Below are 15,563 nucleotides of genomic sequence, written 5' to 3'. Positions count from 1 at the left end.
TTGTAAATAAAGCAGCAATAAACATGGGGGTGCAGGTATCTTTTTCAATCAGTGTGTTTGTGTCTTTTGGGTGGATACTTAGGAGTGGGATTGTTGGGTGTTTTTTTTTTTCTTTCCTTTTCCTTCATTTTCACATTATCAGTATCAGTAAAGTATTGTATTAGTAAGGCTATGCTAACTAATTTTGCTAGAGTAATTTCTCTGGGAGTAGTCAGTTTTGGGTATACCCCCAGAATCTCGGGGACTTGACATGAATATAATAATTTCATGGCAATATTAATAGACTTATTCTAGTTAAGACAAGCTGGTCCCAAGTTGATATATCTGAAGTTTGTTTTAAACTACATTCTACACTGTGTTTTGGAAGAGGAAAACATTGCTTAGTGATTTCTTAGTGATTTCATTGATTAATTGAATATTTAATGAAATTAAGTGGTTCTGTGTTCTAAGTGGTTCTGTTTTCTGTGACAATGTGTTGGGTTATTATTTTTTTCCCTTTTATTCTTACCTATTTTTATTGTAGTATAACAAAATAATATCTAATTTTTAAAATTTAATTATTACAAAAGTTTATTTTTACATCATTTTGCACATTTTTTTTTCCATCTCGATTGTAATTCCCGCAGGTTTCCCATCACCAAATCACCAGTGTGCCACCACCATAGTCCCGTGCATTTCCCTCCCTTCCCCCCCCCCCCCATTTTTGATCCCATTCCCCACTCCACGTGTTGGGTTATTTTTTAAAAATAGAATCCTTATATTGTAGACATATATACTAAAATATATATGGGTGAAATGATCCAATGACTGGAATTTATTTCAGAACAACTGGGAGAGGAGTTAGAGATAGCTTTGATGGGGAGTGAAACAAGGTTGGCTGTGACTTGATAGTTGTTGGAGAGAGTTTTCTGTTCATAGCTGCTCATTTTATTGTTATCTCTGTTCTTGAAATAGTTCATAAAAGGTACAAAAGTATGTTCTGCCAAAATAAAAATGACTGTGTGGGATAATAAGCTTTGGTATATCTTCATGATCTAGTGGACTGTTAGATAGACCATGAGACTATGCAAGGAAGCAATAATGTAGCAATCAGAGTAATGTTATGTAACCATAGTATTTTACCAAAATAATTGATAAATATTTTCCTGTATTCTTGGAGCAAAGATTTCTTAATGTTAATTAGTTATCTAACCAACAAAAAAAGGTAGGAACTTTTAGGGGAAATAACTTCATGAGCTTAATTTGAGTAACAACTGTTGAAAGTGAGTAACTTCAATAACAAGTTGAAGACAGGTGTTATTTTGGCAGAGGTACAAGTAGCATTTTCCTTTTTCAAAACAACATTTAAATAAAACCAGAAACCTAGAAAGGTACAGCAGATGTATTAGGAATAAAGAAAAAGCTAGTTACATGATGTGTCATTTTCTGTGTGTATGGACACAATCTGTTTTTGCAGTGACTTTTTAGTTTTTATTCTGCTGTTATTGTCCCAAGAGCATGTAATGGTAATATTTAAATATGATGTTAATAATGGAGTACTGCTTATAAGCTACTAATATTTTTTACTTATACACATGTGTGTAGAGTATATAAAGTTAAAATGTGCATTTTGCTAAAATAATATTTTTGTTAAGATGGATGATTCTGTTTAGATCATAAATCCTATCTATAATCCTGGACTAATTTAATTTGTTAAAATAAACATTTAATATGCCAAGAAACAACTACATTCTTTCCTTGAATGTCTACTAGAGAATTTTGATTATTTAAAAAAAAAAAGCATGTTGTGTGTGTGTGTGTGTGTGTGTGTTAGAGAGAGAGAGAGAGAGAGTGTGGGCGGTTATAGCAGAGCCTTGGTATTTCTAGGGGATGGGTCCTGAACATTCACTGACTTAGAGTGACTTGAATGAAAGGGCAGGGATAACTGGGTCCTAGACTCAGTTCTATGTGTAGTCTTGAATTTTTAGGAGAACTTTATGGAGGTAACTATAAGCATCTGCCTTCTGGGGTCAGGGGGTATCTCAAAATTGCAGCTGTTATTTGGTACCCAGAAGGGGAAATATGAAATTGCAGCATCATAGATCTAGGATGTTTTTCCACCATTGCTTTAGTAATCTCAGGTGGGATGTGGCTAGTTTTCCTTCAAGGCATTTACTCAGAAATCTTTCTCTTTAAGTTGGTTTTGTGGTCAGATAAGTGAGATAAAAAGGATGAGAATGTTGTGGAGGTTTGGTAATATTATTGTAGTAACACTGTCTTTTTTTTTTTTTTTAAGATTTATTTATTTGTGCATACAGAACTGGAGTACAGGCCAGAGACTCAGGGGTGGTGAAAGACTTCACCAGAGACAGAGTGGGGAGCAGAACAGGCAGATTGACGAAGTACACTGCTGAGGGGAGCAGCGGGAGGGTCAGGAGAGGTCTGCCACGCCATGTGGTCACCTCAGGGGCAGGCGGGAATCGAGCTCATGCTGAAGTGCTTTCAGCTTCTTAGTGCAGTGCTTTAACTCCCTGCACCACCAGGGAGGGCCGTAGTAGCGCTTTCTTTAATTCTTTTAGCTTAAAACCTGTAAATATGTATTTAGAATATAGCAAACATTCATTTGAATGGCTTCATATGTATTGTGATTGAAGATGTGAGGAATGGAGAAGGATATATTACATGACACAGTCTTTTTTCATATTTTCACTCTCAACATTTTTTTTCCCCAGTGATCATACTAGGTAATTAGTATATCACTTCATCATAAGGCAGCTATCAGTGATAAAACTAGTAAAAGTTTACCTCTTTGTAACTTAACTGATTTTTACTCTAGACCTAGACAAAATTCTTTCTATGTCATGTAAAGACAACTATCCTATCTTTAACTTATTATCTGAGTCCTAATTTACCATTTCTTTCTACCACTCTTGGTTACTTTCTTTCTGATGGATTTGCTTGTTAAATGGAGCACCTCAAAGGAAGAGTTCAAGAGTGAACATGATTCCAAAAGAATTTTGGAGTAGAGTAGATTGGTTTCTCTACTAGCTTTGCACATTACAATTAATGCATTCACTTTATAATTTTGACATAGTTAGTGGGTAGTAAACTTAAAATACTACATGACCAGGTAATCTCCTTCATACTGAATTTAATATTTAAATTTCTTAAATTAAGTGGAGAACATTATGTTTGTTAACTTCCCTCCTTTTACCTGCCTTAAAAAAAAAAGATTTATTTATACAGAACTGGGGTACAGGCCAGAGGTGTGGGGGATGAAAGGATTCATCAGAGACAGTTTTGGGAGCAGAACAGGCAGATATACTCAAAAACACCTCTGGGGGGAATAGCAGGCAGGTCAGGAGAGGTCAATTGTGCCATGTGGGTCACCTTCCTGGCAGGGGATCAATCTTGTGCTGCAGTGGCTTGCAATAGCTTCATAATGCGGTGCTTTAACTGGTTGTGCCACCAGGGAGGGCCCTCTTCTACCTTTTTTTAACAGTCTCCCTAGGAATTTGCTCCACATTAGTTTCTCCTCACATTTCTTTTGCCTTCTACATCTCTTTCTACACATTCTTCTCTGAAAATTAGTGTGTAAGAAATTCCAGAAAGATGTGTTAAATGTTTGCTCCCTCTTGTGGATATAAAAGGAGCGTGTAAACTCCTCATTCTCTGGTTTTTGCTATGAAAAGAATAGTATAAATGGTATGTAAAATTTTCTAAATGTTTCTCTTTTTGGAGGGATAGATGTTAATCCATTCAGTTTTATCGACTTGAATATTTCAATTTATTGCACTCATAAAACTTGCAAAATTTATGTTTAAGTTTCATTATTATCCTGGACAACAGTCCAGAATAAAATATTATTACTTAAGTCAGAAATTAAATAGTACTTTTTGAGCACACACTTTTTTCTTTCTTGCACATAAATTACATGACTTCTGAAATATCTTTTTTTGTTTTAATTCCAAAAGCATATTAGGTATTTTTGTATATCATGAGATATTATTGATATTATTTCCTAAGATGCATTTCTTTTTTTTAAATAATAAAATATAAAATATAATATATAATCAATATATATAGGCTTACTATATATAGGCTTACTCTTGTTAGCCTTCAGGATGCCTGGCCAAATAACCTTTTTTTTTTGGGTATAGATCTTTAATATTCTCTATACATTGACTTTCATATTAATTTATTAGACATCAGTTTACTTTTTATTTACTTACATCATAAATTATAAAAGTTAACATTCATTTTGAGGCTATTTTTTAAATAGACACAGTTTTTACCATTTCAGAAGAACTATATTTTCTGTGCCAATCACAAAGAGCGCACAGTACAAGTACACAACGCTGTTGAGTTTTGGACTCTCTATAGAGCTTACTTACTAGATAGGTCACTTGTTCTTGAGATCTGTTAAGCTGTGAACATGATACAGATCCTCATCTCAGCAAAATTATTATTTATCTGGTATAATATTCACAAAGTAAACAACACAAGTAATAAAATTGGTGTGATGAAAGTCAATAGCTGGCATTAAGTTTAAGGGCCTCACCATTTTCTAAGTTACACTAAGCAGCAAGTAATAGTTTAGTGCGGAATAGAAGTAAGTGAAAAGTGCTTGTTACAAAGTATCATACAAGATAAGGAAAGGAGGTGTTTTCAGGATTTCATATATGCAAGACTTTATACATTAAAGTCTTAAAATGCAAGTTATCTTTTAGCATTTTCTAAATTTATCTAAAATGCTTGAACATTGTATGAGAAGTGTATTTGCTCAAAATTCATCTGTCTGGTCCTCCCTGGTGGTGGGTTAAAAGCACAGCACTATGAAGCTAAAGCCACTTTAGCACGAATTCGAATCCCCCATTCTTAGCCAGGGAGGTGACCCATACGGTGTGGCAGACCTCTCCTGACCTGCCCACTGCTCCCCTCAGCAGTGTACTTTATCAGTGGGCCTGTTCTACTCCCCACTCTGGTGAATCCTCTCACTATCCCTGCACCTCTGTCCTATATCCCAGTTCTGTATGCATAAATAAATCTTTAAAAAGAAATTTATCTATCCACTTATCCTTTCAATAAGTATTAATTGAGGGTTCTACTGTGTTCTACTTACTGGTGTTATAACACTGTGATAGTGATCTTTGTACTTAGGGTATTTACTGTCTAACAGGAGATGGAGACACATGAACAGTCTGTCATGTGATTATGTGAAAAGTGCTGTAATAGGTGATTGAAGTATATGTGTTTATCTTAAAAAAATTCAGTTTAGAATATTTAAAGCACTTCAAGAATTAAGTCTCTCAACCTCCTAATAAAACCTGGTTCATTTCTGTGAATTAAGTGTGTTGTTGCATGCATTCTTACATGCAAATTTTTATGATGGATGTGTTTATATGAAAGGTAGGTTATCCGAATTCAGTTCTGGTGTGGTTTCTACATTTTCAATGTTATTTTTTTTAAAAGAAAAACACATTTTAAGAAAAGTTTTTAAAGTGAAGGAAACTGAAGCTGTGTCAGCAACTAATAGTATTTCCTAATAGCAGTTGCTGCTTGACAAAATGTGCATGTACCTGTACCATGGCACTCTTTGGCACTTAGTAGCATTTATGAACTTGTGGGTAGATTGCATCAGTGTAGGATCATCCGACAGCTTATTTTGGGAAATGGCAGAGACATGATTTATTTTCTTAGTACATGTTGTCAGTGGACACATCTGTGTAGGTTGTTGTAACTAGACTAATGATGTTAAAAAGAACAATAATAGCATAACCATGTTTACTCTGGTTCCTAGTGATTACTCCTACTAGCACCAGTGCCCGGGTCATTTGAGCAGGTGTAGAGGCATTGGTCTGTGAAATAATATACTATAGGTCCTGGCTAAAATATAAAGGATTATATTCAACTACTTTATAAGTTGGTATCAAGCCAATTTATCAAGAAACAGAAGGTCTGTCTTATAACCCATAAAAATGAATTAAAAATGAAAGAAATGTCAGTAAAATTATGATGACTGAAATCATACCAAGTATTATTCCTTAGTCTAATATCTAGAATTAAAAATCAACTGTTAAAAAAAAACCTGGAAAAAAAATCTTAAATACATAGAGTAAACAGCATTTATTCTGTTTCATAGCTATTGGATTAAAGAAGAAATATAAGCAGAAATTTAAAAAATAACCCTCAGTTTAATAGAAATGAGGTTATAAACTATCAGAATTTATGGGATGCAGCAAAAGTGGTCCAGGAAGGCTGATACAAACTCATTAAAAGTGATGATGCAGGGCCCTCCCTGGTGGCGCAGCCGGTTAAAGTGCTGCACCGAGAAGCTTAAGCCACTTCCGCATGAGTTTGAATCCCGTCTGCCCCGAGGAGCCCCACATGGCGAGGCAGAACTCTCCTGACCCGCCCGCAGCTCCCCTCAGCAGTGTACTTCGTCGATCTGCCTGTTCTGCTCCCTGCTCTGTCTCTGGTGAATCCTCTCACCCTCCGCATCTCTGGCCTGTACTCCAGTTCTATGTGAATAAAAAAAAAAAAATCTTAAAAAAAAAAGTGATGATGCAGCTTTCATTTCTCATATAGACTATTTAGTCATGAATTACTATCTTCCTGTATTTCTGGATACCATATAAAATACTTTTAGGATTTTCTAATCTATATTTATAAAAATTTTAGTCTGTAGTTTCCTTAAAATGTTTTTGTGCAGTTTGGATACAAGTTCTGTACAGATTCTTTAGGAATGTAGATGGAGAAGTGGGCGTATTCTTTCTGTAAGGCCAACATTACACTGATAGCCAAATCAGACACAGACAAAACTTTGACCTGATAAAGTGTGTCTGTGGTAGTCAACAGTTGGTATTATAGTTAGGGTGAGAGTGAATGCTTCCCCTCTAAGATAGGATAAAAGCAGGGGTATCTGTTGTCATTACGTTAACCGTAATTTTACTTGAAAAGGAAGAAGAAAAATCTTATTTCTATTCTTACATGACATGGTACTGTGCGGTTAAAAGTGTATGGATGCTAAAGAAAACTACTGTAGTAACCAATCACTATACACTTATTATACAAAATGAATTGTATACCAGCCATATAAGAAAATTAAAAATACTGTTCACGGTTGCATAAAAATAGTACTACTTACATGTAAATTAAGTAAATGTGCAAGGTAAATATTTTGGAGAAAATAAAACTTAAATGGACAATATTTTCGTGCATCAGAAGTCTTAATGTTGTTATCAATTCTTAAATTACAGTTATTGCAATCCCAATTTAAATCTTAGCCAGCTTTTAACTTTTTTGGTTTAGAAATTGAAAAACTGATTCTAAATTTATCTGGAGATTAAAAGTCCTTAAATAAAATAACCAAAACAATTTTGAAAAACAAAGTTGAAGTACATTTATTTTCAAGTAAAACTATAATGTTCTTATTGGCATAAGATTAGACATGCAGATTAGTGTAGCAGAATAGAGTCCATAAATTTATTTTAGCTATTTAATTAATTTATTTATTTTAAAGATTTATTTATTTATGCATACAGAACTGGGGAACAAGCCAGAGGTGCAGGGGCTACTAGAGGATTCACCAGAGATAGAGTGGGGAGCAGAACAGACAGATCGACAAAGTATACTGCTGAGTGGAGCAGTGGGTGGGTCAGGAGAGGTTTGCTGCACCATGTGGGTCACCTCCAGGGCGGGGATCAAACTCATGCTGAAGTGGCTTTAGCTTCTTAGTGCAATGCTTTAACCCGCTGCGCCACCAGGGAGGGGCCATATTTTATTTTAAAGATTTATTTGCATGTGGGAGCTGGGGTACAGGCCAGAGATGTGGTGGGTAAAAGGATTCACCAGAGAAAGAGTAGAGGGTAGAACAGGCAGAATGATTGAAATACACTGCTGAAGGTAGTAGTGAAAGCATCAGGAGAGGTCTGCCACGTCATGTGTTTCACCTCCCTAGCCAGGAATTGAACTCATGCTGCAGTGGTTGTGGATTGCTGCATAATGTTGCACTTTAACCTGTTGTGCCATCAGCAAGGGCCCCATATTTTTTATATTCTTTTTTCTTTTCCCTGCTACTGAAGATGAATCCACAAATACATCTTTAAGGCCTATGCTTTTCCTATTTATTTTATTGTTTCAGAGCTTACAGTCAAGTCTTACTAATTTTGAGTGGATTTTTGTGTGTGGTGTGTGATAGTATTCTAGTTTCATTCTTTTGCATGTGAATGTTCAGTTTCCCCAAGACCATTAAAAAGATTTTCCTTTCTCTATGGCTACTCTTGTCTCCTTTTTCATAGATTAATGCACATATAGGTATGGATTTATTTCTGTATTATCAGTTTTATCCCATTGTTTTGTGCATCTGATTTTGTTCCAGTAACATACTGTTTTGATTATTATAGCTCTGTAGTACAGTTGGAAGCTGGGAGTGTGGTATCAATATTCTTCCTTGTTTTTGGTCAGGATTATTTTGGCTATTTGTTTTCTTTTGTGGTTCCATATAAATTTCAGTAATGTCTTTTCTATTTATTTACAGAACGCTATTGAAAGTATTGCATTGAATTTGTATATACTGAATTGTATATTGCTTTGGGTAAGATGGCCATTTTGACAATGTTGATTATTCCAATTCATGAGCAGGGAATATCTTTCCATTTCTTTTTGCCTTCTTTTTCTTTTAACAATGTTTTACAGTTTTCTTTCTATATGTCCTTCCTGTCCATTGTTATGTTTATTCCTAGGTATTTAATTTTTTTGGTGTAATTCTAAATGGGATTCTTAATTCTTAAATTGTTTCTTAATTTTTTGTCTTCTTGCTCTTTGTTTGCTTAAATGACAAAGCCATCTATTCCTGAACTTTTGTTTTTTGGGAAACTTGAATACTGTTTCAATTTCCTTGCTTAATTTTGGCCCATTCAGGTTTTCTGTTTCTTCCTTGTGTAGTCACTGATGGTTATATATTTAAAAATTTGTCCATATCTTCTAAGTTATTGAACTTATTAACATACAAATGTGCATGGTAATCTTTTGTTAACCTCTAATTTCTGCAGTGTCTTTTGGAACTTCTCTTTTGTTTCTGAACAAGTTTGAATCTCCCCTCTTGGTGAGCGTAGGTACAGGTTTATATATATATATATATATATATATATATATATTTTTTTTTTTTTTTTAAGGAACCAGCTTGTGTTTCAGTAAGCTTTTGATTGTCTTTTTGATTTTTATTTCATTTATTTATGCTCTAACTTTTATTATTTCTTTTCTTATGCTGGTTTTTGGTTTTTATGTTCTTCTAGCTGCTTGAAGTGAGAGATAGGTTTGAGCTCTTGTTTCTTGATGTGAGTCTGTATTGCTGTATAATTCCCTTTTATTATTTTGTTGTATACCATAAGTTCTGGAAGATTGTGTCCTTGTGATTTTTGTTTAGGTAATTTTTTTACTTATTCATTGATTTCCTCATCAGCCCTGTGTCATTTAGTAGTTTGTTGGTCTGTCTCCACATTCTAGAGGTTTTTCCTGATTTCTTTTTGTGACTCATTTCTAGTTTGATACCTTTCTAGTCAGAAGGTATGTGGTATGATTTTAATCTTCATGATTTTGTTTATACTTGTGTTATCACCCAGTATGTGATCAGTCCTGGAGAAAGTGCCATGAGTGCTTGGAAAAAAAGTGCATTCTGCTTTTTTAGGATGAAGTATCCTATAAATGTCTCTCAAGCCCATGTAGTCCAGTCTTTGTTTAAGGCTATAGTGTTCTTACATATTGTCTGTCTAGTTGATCTGTTCATTGGTGAAAGCAGGATATTGAATTACCCTTCCCCAAATGAGTTTATCCCAATGTCTATTTTCAGATTTGATAGCAATTGCCTCATATATTTTTATGTTCCTTCATTTGGTAAATGTACATTGAAGGGTGTTATGTCCTCCTGATGTTTTGTTTCCATAACCATTATGTAGTTTCTGTCCTTATTGCTTGTTATCTTTTTTAAGCTGGATTTCTTGTCTGATATAAGTATGGCTCTTCCTATCTTCTGCTTGTTGTTAATTTGTAAGATTGATTTCCAACCCATTACTCAGAGCCTGTTTATCTTTGGAGCTCAGGTGTGTTCCCTAGAGACAGCAAAAAGTCGGCTTAGTTTCCTAATCCAACCAGACTTGCTGTCTTTAAATTAATGAGTTCAGTCTGTTTACATTTAGAGCAGTTACTGATATATAAAAGTCAGCTGTTATTTTGTCCTTAATTTTGTGTTTTTTTCCATGTTTAGATCTTTATGTATGTTCTTTTTTTTTTTTTAAGATTTATTTATGCATACAGAATTCGGGTACAGGCCAGAGGTGCAGGGTGGTGAGAGGATTCATCAGAGACACAGTGGGGAGCAGAAAAGGCAGATCCATGAAGTACATTGCTGAGGGGAGCAGCGGGCAGGTCAGGAGAGGTCTGCCATGCTATGTGGATCACCTCTGGGGTAGGGATCTAACTCATGCTGAAGTGGCTTTAGCTTCTTAAGTGCTGTGCTTTAACCTGCTGCACCACCAGGGAGGGCCCTATGTATGTTCTTTTATTTTGGTGCATATACAAGAGCTTCTTTCAATGTTTCTTTGAGAGAAAGCCTAGTGTTTGCAAACTCCTTTAGCTGCTGTTTGAGAAGGTCTTTTTTTTTTTTTTCATCCTCATATCTGCAGGAGAGCCTTGCAGAATAGAATATTCATGGCTGGCATTTTTTTATTTTTTATTTTATTTATTTTTTATGAATAGAATAATTTTTTTTATTTTTTATTTTATTTATTTTTTATGAATAGAATATTCATGGCTGGCATTTTTTTAATTTTTTATTTTATTTATTTTTTGATAATGACATTCCATTCTTTGCCCATAGTGTTTCTTCAGAGAAGTCTGGTCAGGACTCTTATAGGACTCTTTCCTCCCCTATTATGTTGTTGTTATTACAGCTTCTTCCTCCAAACAACTTCAGTATTCTTTCTTTGTCTTGTTCTCTTGGAAGTTTCATTCTTATGTACCTTGGTATAGGTCTCATTCTGTTTAGGTGCTGTGGTGTTCTTTTAGATTCATAGATACATATATTTAGTTCATCCTGGTTTTGGTATTTTTCCTCTATTATTTCTTTGGTTCCTTATCTCTCCTCCCACAGGGCTATCCATTATTTTCATATTTCTTTTCCTCATGGACTTGGATAATTCTCTATTATTTTTTAAATGTATCTCTCTTCTTCCACTTGGATTTTTTATATATTATCATCTTCAAGGTTACTGATTTGATTTTCCATTTGATGTATTATATTTCCATAGCTTTCTGTAGAATTTTATTTCCGCTGTTGATCTTTTTGCATCTTGCATCTTCATTATTTTCTTATTTAAAGTATTTGTGGTGATATTTTGTTCATTAATTTTATTTCCCAGGACAGTTATTTCTTTTTCTAAGTATCATATCTTTTCTGCATTTTCTGCCATTTCTTTGATTTTCTTCATCATGACAATTTTGGGCTCTGCACCTGATAGGATATCTTTGTTATTGAGTTCTGGAGATTCATTTCTATGGTGTAATATTGACTTGAGGACTTTTATTGCTAGTTGTTGTGGCGTTTCATCTCTCCATTATATGCCTTCTAAAAATTAAGCATGTAGAGCTTATACTTTTTGGTACATGGTACTGTATGTTAGGGAGCACCTGAGCAACTTGAATCTTCAGTGACTGAGGTGGGGTACTGTCTGCAGTGGGTCTGCTATGGTGGGTCCAGCCTCAGTCCACTTCTTGGAGCTCACTGAGTTTGCTCATATGATTGGAGTAAGTCTGCTATCATGAGTTTGCACTCAGGCTCTTTTTCAGAGTTTTTTGAGGCTATGCTAATGTCTGTGGTGGGTCTGTTTGGGCTGGTCTGCTCTTGTGTACCTTAGAGTGCTTGCCAAGGCCATATCAATGTCTGTGTGGTATTTGTTGGGGCATGTTCACTCTTTCCCACCTTCAGGGAACTTGCCAATGATATATCTAGCTGGTTTATAGGTTTTTTTCAAGTGCTCTATTTCTTTTTCCAGTCGACTTTATTGAAAATAGGGCATTGGCATCTTCACCTATTTTGTATAAGTTTCTCACTTCAATTTTGTCATTTTTTTTTCCTTTTATGTGTTTTGAAGAATTTGTTACTAGGTGTGTATATGTATGTCATTTTTATAGCTTATTGACTGATAAATTGTCCTTTTTATCTTTTTATATAATGCCTTCTTATTTTCTTATAACAAGTTTAGACTTAAAGAAGTTCATTCTCTTTTTTTGGTTACTAATTACATTTTCCCCATCCTTCACTTTCCATTTGAATTTTTCGATATGAAGTGATCTCATGAATACAGCATATTGTTGGATCATGATTTTTTTTATCCATTCTGCTGACCTCTGTCTTTTAATTGGAGATCTTAGTACATTTACTCCAAAAATCATTACTGATAAGTAACCATTTAGTTCTGCCCTTTCACTGTTTGTTTTATGTGTCATATCTTTTCTCCCCTTTAGTTCCTTCATTACTACTTTCTTTTGTGCTTATTTATTTTTGACATTTTATGCTTTTGTGTCTTGTTCTGTGTCATTCTTTAGTTCTTTTCTGAGAGGTTACCCTAGGTGTTGCAAGTAATTTTTTAAAATTAATACTGTCATCAGTAGTATATAGTGATTCAGCTCTCATATAGTAGCACCTTTCCTCCCCTATTATGTTGTTGTTATTACAGCTTGCACCTTTATACATTTTGTGCCCATTAACATACATTTATAATTATGGATTTATGCATTTGTCTACTAACACAAATGGAAAAACGGGAGTTACAAACTAAATGTACAATAATACATGGAAAAGCAGAGCAGAGGAGTTACAAACTAAATATACAAAAATATGGGCTGTTTATTTACTGATGCTGTTATCATTACCAGTGTTCTTTGTTTCTTCTCCCTGCTCAAAATTACTATTGAAACCCTCTAATCTATTTTTCATTTAAGTTATTTTATTGTACTTTTAAATTTCAGAGTTTACTTTTGGTTCTTAAAAAAAAAAACATTTATTTTATTTAATAAGGCATACATGAACTTGGGTGTAGGCCAGAGGTCCGGTTGCAGGGAGAGTGATAGATTTCACTAGAGACAGTGGGGAGCAGAGCAGGTGGATCTACTGAAATACACTGCTGAGGGAGCCAGTAAGGCAGGAGATATCTGCTGCGTTATGTGGGTCAGCTCCCTGGCTGGGGATTGAACTGGTGCAGCAGATAGCTTCATAGTGCTGATACTTAACCCCTATACCACCAGGAGGCCCTACTTTTAGTTCCTTTAAAAATAATTTTTGTCTCTTTATTGACATATTTTTCTTGTTGCCACATCACCCTCCTGGTTTGGCTTAGCTTTTGATGCTTATTTTCTTTAAACTCTTTGAGTATATTTAAAATGGTAACTGGAAGTCATCTAGTATAAGTCTGATATATTTTCATCCTTATAGAAAGTTTCTGTTAATTTCTCCTTTGAGTGAACCATATTCTTTTTTCTATATGTAGTTCCCAATTATTTTTAGAAAGTGAAAATTTTAAATATTAGACTATAACTCTGAAACTCATATTCTTTCCTTCTTCATAGTTTGCTTTTGTTGCTTTATTTGGCTGTTAGTTTTCTGTTTGTTTAGTGACTTTTCTAAATTATTTTAGTATGTTATTTATTTTCTCACAATGCTGGAGCTGTAATTCTGATATTAGGGTGACAGCATAGATGGTTTCTGATAAGAACTCCTTCTGACTTACAGATGGCTATCTTCTCATTTTAGTTTTACTTATAGATGGCTATCTTCTCATTTTAGTTTTACATAGCAAAAGAGCGTGGGCAAGCTCTGTGTCATCTCTTCTTATAGGGGGCATTAATATTGTGATGTGGGTTCTACCTTTATGACCTTAGCTAAGTTGAATTGCCTTCCAAATCCCCACTGCCACATACCATCATTCTGTATTAAACATAATTTTGGGGGGATGTGAGGTACAAACTTTTAGTATAGACTGTTTTTTTTTAAACTGAGATCTACTGCTGTTAATAGATTTTTCTTGAACATCTGGAGCTAAAAGCAAAAGAAAAGAGAGAATAAAGAGAAGTAAGAAAAATTCTTTCCCAGTTTTTGCACATTGACTATGTGTTGGGGGCAAGCTAGTGTTTATTTTATCAAGGCTGTTTTCAACTCTGCCTTCACTTTCTCCTTGTGCTAAGCCTAGAGATGAACTAGTATTTTTCTCAGTTCTTTTCTGAGCAGGTGTTTTGTCTTAGTTATGTGCATAGCTTTCCAAATAACCAAAGTGCTTTTTATAGTGCCCTAATTTCCCAATGAAACTTGTTTGCACCTTTTCCTCCAGTGCTTTGGCATGCCTGTTATTTGCTTCCAACTGTAATATTTTGTTCCTGAATATTGGGGCATGGTAGCAGTCAGCTTTTCATTTGCTTTAAAGTGTTTTTGAAGAGTGTCCTTTGTGTAACCACTTGTCTGCTCTAATGGAACAAGGGACCAGGGTTCAACCATTGGAATATGAGCTAGTAAGTGTCTTTTAAGATTGCTACTGAAACAAGAATGGAGAAATAAAAAATGCCATACAACTTGCAAACTTTTAAAAAGTCACCTTTTTCTTGTTTCAGCATTTGCTTGATTGATGTAAACCCCTAACTATTTTCCAAAGTTCTGACAAATTTGATTCTGATAGTTTTTGTTCAGTTTTGGGGTGTTTTTGTGCAAGGATGGGCTCTTGGAACTAAATCCATTTTTCCCCCCACAGGGAAAAGTGTTTATGTCTTTGAGGAAGTATTTTATTTTTGCTTGTGTTTTCTTATATTTTCTACTTTTGGCTCACTTTGCACACCCTGTAATTTTCCCCTTCACTTCTTATGAAACTTCTGCACTATCTTAATTTCTCTTAGCAGTTTTTTATTAGTATGTTGGACCATTTGGTTTATCTGTCTTTTCATTTATTGTGAAATGAAGATTGTCTTTTTTAAGTGTTGTCTTAGTTGTTTGTTGTTGTGATTTTTTTTATGGTATCTAGACTTCAATTTTCCTTATGCACCCAAATTCCATTGTGGTGCTTGTAATCAATCCCTGTTGTGAACCTAAACCCTGCTTGTAGCTAGCAAAAATGACCATGGACCACATACAACCTTCTAGTCATATTTCAGAAATGCTATCCCCAGCAGGTTTTAGTTATTTCCTTCCTAATTTCAGCATCAGGAATCTTGTTCCTATACTTACTTAATTTCTGGATAGGTGAGAGATAGGTATTGAAGTTCATTTTTTTTTTTTTTAAAGATTTATTTATTTGTGCATACAGAACTGGGGTACAGGCCAGAGGCTCAGGGGCGGCGAGAGGCTTCACCAGAGACAGAGTGGGGAGCAGAACAGGCAGATGGACGAAGTACACTGCTGAGGGGAGCAGCGGGCGGGTCAGGAGAGGTCTGGCTCGCCATGTGGTCACCTCCGGGGCAGGCGGGAATCGAACTCATGCGGAAGCGGCTCCAGACTCTCAGTGCTGTGCTTTAACCCGCTGCGCCACCAGGGAGGGCCTGAAGTT

General features: G+C 35.0%; 1 protein-coding gene across 1 annotated transcript in view; it reads left to right on the top strand.

Moving 5' to 3' along the window:
• Positions 1 to 15,563, top strand: part of FAF1 (Fas (TNFRSF6) associated factor 1) — a 305,387-nt gene that overhangs the window by 15,926 nt on the left and 273,898 nt on the right. The window lies entirely within an intron of this gene.

Source organism: Condylura cristata, unplaced genomic scaffold (assembly GCF_000260355.1).
Source record: "Condylura cristata isolate star-nosed mole 26May11 unplaced genomic scaffold, ConCri1.0 scaffold00008, whole genome shotgun sequence".
Lineage (NCBI taxonomy): Eukaryota > Metazoa > Chordata > Mammalia > Eulipotyphla > Talpidae > Condylura > Condylura cristata.
This window is presented reverse-complemented; position numbering and strand designations above follow the sequence as displayed.